This window comes from Rhipicephalus microplus, unplaced genomic scaffold (genome assembly GCF_043290135.1).
Source record: "Rhipicephalus microplus isolate Deutch F79 unplaced genomic scaffold, USDA_Rmic scaffold_32, whole genome shotgun sequence".
Classification (NCBI taxonomy): Eukaryota; Metazoa; Arthropoda; class Arachnida; order Ixodida; family Ixodidae; genus Rhipicephalus; species Rhipicephalus microplus.
The window spans coordinates 2,133,473-2,147,472 of NW_027464605.1; the positions used below are offsets into that span (position 1 = coordinate 2,133,473).

The 14,000-nt window shown below is 42.4% G+C and overlaps 1 non-coding gene across 1 annotated transcript; it reads left to right on the top strand.

The window, feature by feature from the left end:
• Positions 1-1,708: 1,708 nt before the first annotated feature.
• On the top strand, positions 1,709-1,781 carry TRNAT-CGU (transfer RNA threonine (anticodon CGU)). Its single transcript has one exon. It is a non-coding gene; the product is annotated as a tRNA-Thr (tRNA).
• The last annotated feature ends 12,219 nt before the right edge of the window (positions 1,782-14,000 follow it).

Below are 14,000 nucleotides of genomic sequence, written 5' to 3' on the forward strand. Positions count from 1 at the left end.
AAAGTGGATGAAAAAATTACCAACTGTTACCAACTGTATATATATATATATATATATATATATATATATATATATATATATATATATATATATATATATATATATATATATATGTTTGTGTGTGTGTGTGCGTGCGTGCGTGCGTTTCGGGGCCGGGTCCGGCCTTAGTGAGGGAGATTCCCACTCGAGATTCCCCGATGAAGGCTGGACCCCAGCCGCAACGTTGGAATTAATGAAAGTTATATATATATATATATATATATATATATATATATATATATATATATATATATATATATATATATATATATATATATATATATATATATATATATATATATATATATATATATATATATATATCAAGCGAGTGTCTTCTGTGAATCCAGTGATAAATAGAAATCGGCTTGAGCGGACAAACGTACGAAAACATTTATTACTCCTACGTTTCGGCCGGGGTCCCTGACGAAGGCTGGACCCTGGCCGAAACGTAAGAGTAATAAAGGTTTTCGTACGTTTGTCCACTCAAGCCGATTTCTATATATATATATATATATATATATATATATATATATATATATATATATATATATATATATATATATATATATATACATATATATATATATATATATATATATATATATATATATATATATATATATATATATATATATATATATATATATATATATATATAGAGTGTTTTCACACTCGTTGTTTGGCTTATAGATGGCGCTGACTGTCGCTCCTACTTCTAAATTCACAGATAAACCCAAAAAGTGGATGGAGGGAGTGCCGCTGTAATAGCTCAGTGGTTAGAGCATCGAACGCGTAATTCGAAGGTCGTAGGTTCGATTCCTGCTTACAGTTGGTAATTTTTTCATCCACTCTTCTTTCTTCTTATTTACATTCCATTAATGTTAATAACTTCCCCTGTACATTCCTTGGCATTACTGTCTGTTATATCTCATTATTATTGTGTTAAAAACACGGAAAACGAGCCCTTAGGTATACACTTCTTTCCCTTATTTCATTGAACGAGGGTCTCGTACTGGCAGACTTGGTGTGTTTAGGTTGTATAAGAGGGACAATTAATCAGCTGCCCGCTCATAATAAGTTCACGTGCTACGTGACGCCAAACATGCGCATAAGAGTGTTTTCACACTCGTTGTTTGGCTTATAGATGGCGCTGGCTGTCGCTCCTACTTCTAAATTCACAGATAAACCCAAAAAGTGGATGGAGGGAGTGCCGCTGTAATAGCTCAGTGGTTAGAGCATCGAACGCGTAATTCGAAGGTCGTAGGTTCGATTCCTGCTTACAGTTGGTAATTTTTTCATCCACTCTTCTTTCTTCTTATTTACATTCCATTAATGTTAATAACTTCCCCTGTACATTCCTTGGCATTACTGTCTGTTATATCTCATTATTATTGTGTTAAAAACACGGAAAACGAGCCCTTAGGTATACACTTCTTTCCCTTATTTCATTGAACGAGGGTCTCGTACTGGCAGACTTGGTGTGTTTAGGTTGTATAAGAGGGACAATTAATCAGCTGCCCGCTCATAATAAGTTCACGTGCTACGTGACGCCAAACATGCGCATAAGAGTGTTTTCACACTCGTTGTTTGGCTTATAGATGGCGCTGACTGTCGCTCCTACTTCTAAATTCACAGATAAACCCAAAAAGTGGATGGAGGGAGTGCCGCTGTGATAGCTCAGTGGTTAGAGCATCGAACGCGTAATTCGAAGGTCGTAGGTTCGATTCCTGCTTACAGTTGGTAATTTTTTCATCCACTCTTCTTTCTTCTTATTTACATTCCATTAATGTTAATAACTTCCCCTGTACATTCCTTGGCATTACTGTCTGTTATATCTCATTATTATTGTGTTAAAAACACGGAAAACGAGCCCTTAGGTATACACTTCTTTCCCTTATATATATATATATATATATATATAAACCAGGAAGCAGGAATAAAGCAGCGCAAAACATGTCTTGCAAGAAAAAAAACATTAAAACGTGGCATGTCGGTGATAGCGGTAGCTGACTGTGACGGTAGATTCCATTGAGATGAAGTTCTTGGAATAAAAGCGTTCGAATGAGTGAGGGACGTGAACTTTCTGTAGATGGTCTATTTTGGGTGATATGGATGAGGGGGTGTAACAAAGTGTTCGCCAAGGTTATTGTTATGATAATAAAGCCTATGAAAGAGACTGAGCCGGGATCTTTTACGCCGAATAGCGTGTTCAGGATGGTTGAGCGGAGACTTCATTAGTGTAACAATGGCTGTGCGGTTACACTGAGTAAGGAGGCATCCGCACCTACAAAAATATATACAAAAAGTAAGTGCCATTGAATGTGTGCATGCTTATGCTCTTACTTCCCTTAATGCACGTTTCCCAGCTAGGCAGTGAATACTAATCCTAGAAGAAAGACCTGACACCATTTTAAAGAACTAAAAAGGAGCAGAAAGTTACATGTTTCGCAGAAAGCTAAGTTAGTCACTAAAGATGATACCCAACGCTTGGACATATTATTTATATGCGAAGAGCACTGAAATTCACTGCCCTGTGAAAATAATACTTTTCTTACGCTTATTAAACGCGAGAACTTTACATGCCTCATCGAAGGATAAAATTGACCACCGGCGTCTTTAGTGCTCACGCCAACACGAGTGATGGAAAACTTTAACCATGCCCGATTTCAGGGAACCGTCACTAGCATGTGAAGCAGTGCATGGGTCATCTTAGAGTTTTGTTCATCACGGGCACTTTAACCAATTTTAACGCGTACTTACAAGTGGAGCACGCTGCGTAGTTTCTGTGGCTGTTACTCGCCCCGAACTCTTGTTGGAGCACGCCACGCGGGAAAAATTAAGACATCGCGGCTGAAGAAAGCGAGGAAGTTGGCTTTCGTCGCAAAGTTGCCTTATGAGAACGCATAGAGAGCACCGTGAGTTTGTCTTTGATTTTGCTTTTAGGGCGAAGCATCTCCGGGTCGAAAATTGTCCGTCCACTTCCTTGTCCGTCTCTGGTAGATGTGTCGACGTCATACGCAAAAAAAAAGTTCAAGCAATAGACTAATATCAATCACAAAAATGACGGAGTCATTTAAAACAACTAGAAGCTTAAGACCATTATACTAAACAGTGGCTTCAATGCACACAATATGGATCTTAGGACTGGCTTTGTCTTCGAAGTTCACTGTCCACTGTCATGGTGAATAGAAACCGGTTGTTATTCGCAGTGAGAGCGGGCTATAGGTGACAACACTATCACCGCTGTAGTTTGAATAGGCGGTCGGCGACGCGTGTGCAAACAGATGCAGCGGCCTTTCGTTGTATGCGGCTTGAGCCAACTGTGGGCGAATCAAACGCGCTGAATATAGTATACTGGTAAAATCTAGGTTCTTTTCTGCCGAATCGATGTACGAAGCTTATGCGACGATACGGCTTCCAGTGGGAGAAGCGCATTTTCTCAGAGAAAGGCATGCTGGTCCTGGGTGACTGTCAGTGCGCTTTCTCACTAAATCGCGCTATGTTGTGTGTACGTGTGTTTAGAAAAAAGAATGCGTAACGATTTAGAGTACTTGATACTCTACTATGGAAGGGCAGAAGGCTGTCGCAGTCCTCCCACAGTTCGAATAAAAAAGGAAAGTTTATTGTACCCTCAACTTGTACTTACACAAACCAAACATCAAGAACAAATTAAGACTTTGTATACATCGTACAAATGAGCACCAGTATCTTATTGATCATTGTGTCTCCAAGTTTCCCAAGTAAAAACAATGAATCAAGTTTATGACAATTGACAGAATGACAGGTACTAGATCCACCTTCAACAACTGCTGTCTGTCTCGCGATTCAGCTACTAAACTCAAGTTAAAGCCCTTGCTGAACGCCCAGTCATCTTGAACTGGTGGCGGCGTTCATACTCCTCAACATTGTCGATATAAAGGTAAGTATTGCGCACATTTGAGACGCAATATCACTACGTTAATATCAGCGGGTGTGTTCCTTTAGAATAAAATACACATATGCGTAATTTTAAAGACCCTGGTGTTTCTAAAGCTGTGCTGAAAATAAGACAATATGCGCGGAAGAAGGCCGGCAGAAGACTGTGGTCTTCGGACGGCATCTGCAGCGAAAGGCGCAGATATATGGTCAGTCTTTTTTCTTCATTTTGTTTATGTATTATGGTATGTTGGTGGGTAAATAATTTTCCATTTACAACAACAAAACTGCTGGTGAATACAGTCTTGAGATACCTCATCCTAGAGAGAGCTCTATGGAATATTTTGTGAATTTTGTGCATATATGAAACATGAGGCATGATCTCAGATATTAAGCAGTCGCGTATGTGCGAAAGACAAAGCTTTTGAAAATCTATCCATGAAGTAGTTTTTTTTATACTACATCTCTTGGTTCCCGTTAACTCTTTGAAAAGCTACTGATGGTAGGAGGGACAAGCGACTTTATTATTAAAAGTGCAATGTCTCGAAAGCATCCCTGAAGGGCCAAGTTACTTTCGTGCACTAAAATCTGAAAATACAGTTTCACTTACTGAACGCAACTGCGCTCTTTTTCTTTCTCTTCCTTTCGTAGAAACAATCCCCGGAGCTACCTACGCAATCATCTAGGTAGCGCAAGCCCTTTGTAAACTGCGATGAGCTTATGAATGCGTTAACGAAGTGAAAAGTGAAACTTAATGAGCGGCAGCAGATGAGAAGTTTCGCCATCTCATGCAGAGTTTCTTTCAAATCATTTAATTAAGTGGGTGGAACGTGGTTACTATGCGCAGGCTTCTGTTCCGATGCTATATTTTTGTATACAGAAGTCGAGGCAAGCCTTGATTGTTTTCGGACAAAAGGCTGCGCGCATTGCTTAAGTTCATATCTGTACCTGATTTAAAGCTGCCTAGAATAGTACACAGTTCTAACTGCTAGGGGTGCTGCTGCTTTTACCTCAGTTTTCGTACTTGACTAGCTTTTTTTAATCATTAGCGCATTTTGGTTCCCAATGAGTTTCGGCTACGTAATGGTGAGAGCAATATATCCCAAGATCGTCTTTCCACAGGAAAAAAAGAAAACAGGAAAATCCAGGGCAGTTGCCTGTGGCATATCAAATAATTTTTCACATTTAATTTGCACAAACAGAATAAAATGCCTTAGAAAACCAGGAATGTTATGAAGAAAATGCACATTTGTGGATGCGCTGGTTTTTTTTTTTTTAGTACAGACAATTAGCTGTTTGAAGAGAAAACGAGAAGCAATAGTGTAAGCATAAAGAAGCTCGGATTCCTCATTATATATCTAAAGCATCACTTGTTGTTATACCGCAGTTACACGGTCACTTATAGCGTCGCTTGCAATTCGCGCTAACGAATGCGTAGGTACCTTACTAGCATTTTTACAAAACGGCAGTCAAAATCACCACTGAATACACGATCTTCGGCGGTCGTCTTTTACGACTGTGCAATTATTATGAAGTGCACGTTCATTTGTCTAAGCATAATAGGCCCTCACGGGAACTATATTAGAAACCACAATATAGAACCGCCTGAAGATCTTGTCCCATAGCGCGCTAGTAAGCTAAGGGGAGCGCATATATACAACAGCAACGAAAAGCAGTTCTACTTAAAAACGCTGCAACCGAATTTCTACAATTAGTTTGCCCAAAATTAACTGGCGATTTGTCTTTAAAAGAGAAAACCTGTCTAAGCAGACGCAAATTCGACTGGTCTGTGTGTCTTGGACGCTAGCGAGACATACAGCACTAAGCAATATTCGGTGGACAAGCTGTCGGGTAAGGCGTTCCAGGGTATCGAATCACTCAGTCAAGTTAGGATTTTGTATACGTGTTGGAAGCACGATGTGATCATGAGGCATGCCGCAGTGCGCATGCCTCATGGTCACTTTTTTTTAGCTTTTGCTGTTTCAAAGTTTTTTAAACAGCGAAGCTGCTTAAGCTAACCTCCCGTTTGTTGCACCTATTAGAAGGATATCAACTAAATAAATGGGTGTTTGTCTGTGGGACTTATTAGAAAGATGGTGGTAGTAACTACTTTACTAATAAACCTAAAATTCAGCAATATATATTAGAGATCTTTCATTACATAAATGAGTATTTGCTACAGAAACTGGGTAAATATCACTACTCACCAATGGTTTGCCAAAAATGAAGGCACGAATTATCCCCACTAATGGCGGCGGAGTGATGCCGAGGGTCGCTCGAGCCCGAGTACGTACAACGAGAGAATGCCAGGGTACAAGACAAGCAACATCGGATGCAAGAAGACCCCGAAGCGATAGAATCCACACGCTAACAGCCCCGTTGTGCCCGCAGATGAATGACAGGGGCGAACACTTGCTTTCAGCGTGAGTTTCCGTCCCTGCTGTTTGGATATCCGTGCCATATTTCTCACTGTCAGTGTTTAAGAGGCTATCGCTCTGCTCTGAGAATCAACTTGAAAAGAACCTGGCATCACTTAGCTGAAGCCTAGCTATCACCTAGAAGCAACTGGAAACGAACCAGTTAGTCTTCAGAATCAACAGGTTTTGCTAATGCGTGCCTTGCGAGGGGTAGTATAAGCTCTATCTACTCTTTTTGTTTAGTTCATATTGTTTATACGGCTAAATTTGCGAAGGATAAAAAAGTATGCCTACAAAAGGAATGTATTGCCTTAAATTACAACCCATCTGGATGATATTGTATGCTAGAGTCTATCAGAGAATCTGATTTTTAAGTGCGCCATTCACAACCGTTTTAATGCTGCTTATCCTATTACGATCTACGCTTTACTGAATTAAGCACACATAATATATAGTTCAACAGAGTAAATAAGATTTTTTCCTTGCGTCGTCCGAAAGGGAAAGGATAAAAAAGCGAGTCCTTATTGCGCGTCTATGACCGAGAAGTAAAATGACATGGCTGGCTGTTTGGTCGCAAAAGTACAGAACAACGTAAGAAAAAAAAAAAGAGAAAGGCGCACGATTTGTTCCCCTAGACAGAGAGACGGAAATCCCGACATTGTGGCGGTAATCTCCTGGAAACGTTCCAAATGACTGCGGAGAAGGAAGAGCCCCCGGAAAGACAAAACGCAGGCAATATGGGAGCTCGAGCCAGGAATCGAACATGACACTTCCGAAGGTACCGGTAGAATCATGGACGAGAATCGACAACAATGACGCCGCACACACACACACACACACACACACACACACATATATATATATATATATATATATATATATATAAATATATATAAATATATATAAATATATATATATATATATATATATATATATATATAAATATATATAAATATATATATATATATATATATATATATATATATATATATATATATATATATATATAATGCCAGGGAAGTATAGGGGAAGATATTTGGCCAATGGTAATGTAAATGTGAAAAAAGAAGTGGGTGAAAAGATAACTTCCCATGGGCAGGAACCGAACCTGCGACCTTCGAATAACGCGTTCGATGCTCTACCAACTGAGCTACCGCGGCGGCTATTCTCCCAGCCACTTTATTGGGTATATATGTGAATTTAAACGTGGTAGTGTCAGTCAGTGCCGCCCGTAGCCATGTCGGTGAGTGTGGCACACTCTTTGAGTTCTTTTCGCGTCACGCAGCACGTGAACTTATTAAGAGCTGGTAGCTGACCGATATCCTCTTGCATACAACCTAAAGCGCCAATTCTGCCAGTACTAGACGCTCGTTAAAGAGTAAGCGAAAAAAATGCACACCTAAGGGGGGTTCATTTTTTCGTGTTTTGACACAATATTAGTGAGATCTAACAGATAATAATGCAAAGGAAAGCATAGGGGAAGTTATTAGGCTAATTGTAATGTAAGTGTGAATAAAGAAAATTGGGTGAAAAGATAACTTGCCGTGGGCAGGAACCGAACCTGCATTGTTCGAATAACGCGTTACTGCTACTGAGCTACCACGGTGGCTATCCCCCCAGCCACTTTATTGGGTATGTACGTGAATTTGAACGTGGCTGGACCACTGAGCTACCGTGGCGGTTATCCCCCCGGCCACGTTCAAATTCACATATATACCCAATGAAACGGCCGGGGCGATAGCCACCATGGTAGCTCAGTGGTAGAGGATTGAACGCGTTATTAGAAGGTCGCAGGTTCGGTTCCTGCCGACAGAAAGTTATCTTTTCACCCAATTTTCTGTCTTCACATTTTAATTACAATTGGTCTAGGAATTTCCCCTGTACATTCCTCGGCATTATTGTCTGTTAAAAATCATTGATATTGTGTCAAAACACAGAAAAATGGGCCCCTAAGTATTTACTTCTTATATATATATATATATATATATATATATATATATATATATATATATATATATATATATATATAAATATATATATATATATATATATATATATATATATATATATATATATATATATATATATATATATAGAGAGAGAGAGAGAGAGAGAGAGAGAGAGAAAGCATGTGTGTCCTATCGCTAAAAAATCTAGCCTGACATATTTATATAACAACGCTGGAGGAATGTGACGGTACACAAGAGGGACACGGGGACACAGACATAACACTACTTCATACAAATGAATTTCTTTTAGGCACCACGTGGTTCTTACAACCTTTTTGCACACAGCTTCAACTAACACGTGTGAGAGCGCAAGCAAGTATTCTATGAACTGTGTTTTATTTTTATTTAAGCCAATAATCATGCAAGTGAACGATGTCGCACCATGAAAAAAATTGGCAGACTCAACGTACAGTGGGAATTGATAATATGCGAAGCACGAATGAGAAATGTTGATATGTCACTTTAAAATAGGCACAACGTTATGAGGTGAAGGTAAATGATGCCGTACGTGACTTCCGTGTCATGATTATCATGTTCGTATTTGTCGTTGACGTTCGTCACATATCACCTCACGTGATAACAAATTTAGTATATAAGAAGCTAGAGAATTGAGAGTGGTATGTTGTCATGTTATTACATGAAACGCGTGCCAGGATTATTATTTTCGCACCAGTCATATATTTCGTCATTCATTGACGTCACGCAACGCCAAATTTGGTACATGTGAAGCTGGCAAAAGGGCCACGAGCGCATCATGAAGGGCCCAATATACCCCAACGTAGCTTTGACGCGCACGCACGCTAGGAACAGCGACGCTACGTTAATAAAACGCTAGCACTCTATAGTCTGACGCTAGGCGCGACCGGCGCGACCAACGTCCGGCGGCGCAGCACGCCGCAACCGGCGCGAAATGCGACATGCTTCATTTCACACCGATGTGTTACACAGACAACACTGCGTGTCCCTCTTTGCGCGACGGAGGGACGCCACGCGCGCTGAAATGCGCATGCGTCAACAACGCAGCGCGGCGCGCCCCTGCGAATATATGGCAGGACCGGCGTCTGGCGTGGCAACGCTGGCGTGAAGCGATGAAATGAACGCTAGCGAGTATGCACACCACGTCACGTCGATATGTATTGGCGCCTTGACTGTGGCATGTAGTCATGTTCTCACATGACACGCATCTCATGATTATCATGTTTACAACAGTCACATACCTGCGTCATTCCTTGACGTCACGTAAAAGTAAATTTGGCATATGTGAAGCCGGCGAAACGACCGCGAGTGCATCAAAAGTGGGGCATGTAGTCATGTTGTTTTATGACAGGCATGTCGTGATTATGATGTTTGAATGTGTCATTTACCTATGTCGTCCGACCGCGTCAGTAGTACCGAGTTTCATACATGTGAAGCTAGCGAAATGGCCGCGAGCGCATCCTGAGTGCAGCAAGTAGTCGTGTTACTACAAGACACGTATCTCATGAATATTATTTTTGCACCCGTCACATACCTTCGTCATCATTTACGTACCATAATACCAAATTTGATATATGTGACGCTAGCTAAACGGCCGCTAGCGCATCATAAGCGTGGAACGTAGTCATGTTGTCACATGGCACGCGTGTCATGATTTTCATGTTAAAGCCTTTCGCTTGTGTTCACCATAATATCATGTCAAACTATACCAGTTTTGCAACATGCCAGGCGAACGAAACCACCGCAAGAGCTTCAAGACTATGAAATGAAAATCACGACATTCTTGACATACACGTCATAATTTTCATGTTATGACTAGTCAAATGTGTTCTTCATACAGCCATGTAATGCCATACCAAGTTTGGTATCGATGCCATTATTGAGAGGGCCAGGAGTGCTAAAAGTCGTAAGCAGATAGATAGATAGATAGATAGATAGATAGATAGATAGATAGATAGATAGATAGATAGATAGATAGATAGATAGATAGATAGATAGATAGATAGATAGATAGATAGATAGATAGATAGATAGATAGATAGATAGATAGATAGATATGCTCTAATTCGCCGAAGTTCACTAAGAAATGCTTCGCATTTAAAACTAAATATTCATTTGTCGTAACTTTGAACCCCTAAACGACTCTGTTCAAAGTTTGTTTCGAAGGCCAGTTCTCCGCCACAAACGCCACAACGCTTTTAAAGCCTTGCATGCCGGAGACAGTCTGAGCCAGTGTCGTAAGACCCTATCCTTCAACAATGGCTGATTGTCATAGCCATCTGACACTTTTGAAAGTTCGTTTTTTGGCGCACTGATCAAGGACTTTCATATAGGAGATGGGTGAATCTCTCCTTGCAGCTACAATAATCACGTGTCGGGCGATTTGCTATTTTGATGCGAAATGAGTAAGTGGTCCTGTAAGGCCACTCTGAGTATAATAAGTGGCACAAGAGAGTCTTTTGTAGCGTAAGCTGCACTGGCCGAGGTTGAGCAGTTTTACGTGACTTACTAGTGGTGAGCAGACCTGCGCAAGCGCAAGGAGCAGAGACGTCGCGTGCCGCAAAACTGGCGCTACGAAGGCCTGGAAATTTCTGTAGTGAAATGCCACACTTTTAATCTGGTGTTTGCATCGCGTCAGATCGCTTTCTCACTAGTCGTTACGTAAATGTGTCCATCATTCCATCGTTCATCCATTCAGTCATCTACTATGGTCCATTCAGGCAGTTTCTCTATTTGTCGGGACAGGAAGACGAAGTGATTCTTTGAAGAATACATCTCGCTCGTCTCAGTGCTTTTCTGGACTTTTCGCTGCAGTTGTGGGGTGCATAGCTCCGTAGGTTGCGGTAATGGATGTACAACCTCACGAGGCAACGTCTGGCTCCGGTTCGACCACGGCCACTACCTCGAGGAAGCGAGAAAACACATCCAGTGAGGGCGATGACACTGAGCTGTACTCCGCATCTTGCGACGAGTCCTCAGACGACGGCTTTCAACCTGTCCTGCACCGCAAGGCCAAGCGACGGATCATCAATCCATCGCCGGTGTCAAGCACAGCCACCGTGAAAACGGCGCCCCAGCGATGGCCCCATTCCATCCTGTTTGTGCCAAAGAACGCTACCGAAAGTCTGCGTGTTCTGAACAGGCAAGCGCTTTCGCTCTATTTTGAGAACACTGTGCCGAACGAGATTAAAGACCTACGGCTTAATACAAGAAGAAACATCCTGGCTGTAGATGTGTGGCACCCGAGTGGGCTGAGCACGCTGCAACAAGTAACACAACTGGGAAACATTGCAGTTAGGTCCATCACACCAGCTGATGGTGTGACCACATCAGGAGTCATTTACGACATTAACACGGAAATACCATACGCAGACCTCCCAATACTTATAAAACCAGCGAGTCAAGACAACGTCACTGTCTGCGTTGGACGGCTTGGAAACACACGCTGTGTGAGAGTAACGTTCAAAGGTGACTGTCTTCCCGCTTACGTGAAGGTTGGCCACTTTCGTCAACAAGTTCGACCGTTCATTCCTAAACCCCTGCAATGCTTCAATTGTCAGAAGATCGGCCATGTAAAGAGTGTTTGCAGGAGCTCCGCAGCGTGCCCCCGGTGCGCCGAACCACACGGGGAAGACAACTGTAGCGCTACCACACTGAATTGTCCTAACTGTCAGGGTGCTCACAAGGCTTCTCCAAAAGAATGTCCGCACATAAAGAAAGAATTTTCTATTCTGAGGCAAATGGTACGAGACAGCTCCACCCACAAAGAAGCTGCCGAGAAAATCCGGCGAAGACGACGTCGCCGTCGAATGTCTTCACGTCGGAGAGCGCCAACCTCAGGCGATAAGTCGACGCATCAGGAAAGATCGCCAGCTTCAGTGTACAGCACGGCAAACACAGACGTTGTAAAAGAGCAAAGGGGCAGACCAGTCTCTACAGAAGAGTGGCCTCCACTTACGCGTACACAACGCTCAGAAGAGCCGCAGCAGAAGCCGTCCTCTTCAGAGCAAGCTGCTGTAATAGAGGACTTGCGGAACTCAGATCAGCAAGTAATAGCTCTTTTGCGACCATTTATTAACGCCATCCACTTGTTGTTAAGCAACTTGCACACACCGTCAGCAAGAAGTGCATTGCAATTACTGGACACTTTGAGTCCAGTACTCGCAGCGCTTGAGCAAATATGGCTCACCAGCCACTGTCTCTCAGAGAAGAGGTCCGAAAAGCAGCAATTATTCAATGGAATGTTCGGGGACTGAGGTCATGCATCGCCGATTTCCGTCGGTTCGTGTTCACCAAAAAGTTCCCCATCATTGTCATCTGCGAGACAAATTTGCAGAAAGAAATCAGACTTTCTGGTTATGAGTCATTCATGTCGTCTACAAATGTGGACAATAGCAATGTTCTGATGTTTATTCGCCGCGACCTCACCTACATTCATCATCCGGTGTCACCCCACGACGACAATCAATATATAAGTATAACAGTGAAAAGGAGACTTACTTCACGGTTGTGGGTGCCTACCTCTCTCCGTCAAGTCGTTTCGACCATACAAGACTGCAAGGTATCCTGTCAGCAACTTCTCACCCATGCATTATAATTGGCGACTTCAACGCCCATCATACAATCTGGGGAAGTTCGAAGACCAATGTGTAAGGGAGAAAGTTGGTGTCCTTCGCCTCCGACAACCAACTTTTCTTGCTAAATGATGGCAGTCCAACGTTCCTACGTGGTTCAAGGTATAGCAGCTGCCTAGACCTGGCCTTTGTCTCACGAGGACTCGTCAGGCATGCTGAGTGGTTTCCAGACATAGAAACGCATGGAAGTGACCGCATTTCCACTTACGTCGAAATCGAAGGATTGTCCCATGCTAAGATACGCGACAGTGTTCAGAGAGTGGACTGATTGAAATTCCAGTCTCGCATGGAAGAGCAATGTGAAGCAAACATATCCCTCGACATAGAGGAGATAATTAAAAGCACAATACACGATACTACATGTACCCTCACCTGCTCTCCCAAAGTAACAGAATTTGACATCGAGCTAGAACGACTTCGAGCAATCCGACGGCGTGCTGAACGAAGATACCGACGCACGGAAGCAATAGAAGACTTACGGATTGCTCGACGTATACAAAAGAAGATTCAGCGCCGGATAAATAAACTCGAGACACAACGTTGGACTGCTTTTTGTGAGTCACTTGACCCACGAAAACCTTTACCTCAATTGTGGAAGATGGTACGAGGTCTCCGCACAAAACCCACTCAGTGGTCACCATTCAGGGCTCTCGAAATTTTTGAACAGAGACGCAGCATTGACATGGCAGAAGACTTCTGTGCCAGAGTATCTGGGCCACTCGCAGTGCCCGATAGCCTATTGCCCTCGACTGACTGTCCACAAACACTGGATTCCCGCATGGATATGCCTTTTTCCATCGTGGAGCTCAGAGCAGCACTAGCTTTGTGTGGACGCACGTCGGCACCAGGGCCCGAAAGAATTTCTTATAGGGCATTGTGTCATCTGGGTGAACGCGCGAGAATCCCCCTTTTGGAGTTGTACAACAAATCCTGGCAAGATGAAACGCTCCCGACAAGCTGGAAGACAAGTCGCCTAGTTCCACTTTTGAAGCCAGGCAAATCACCGT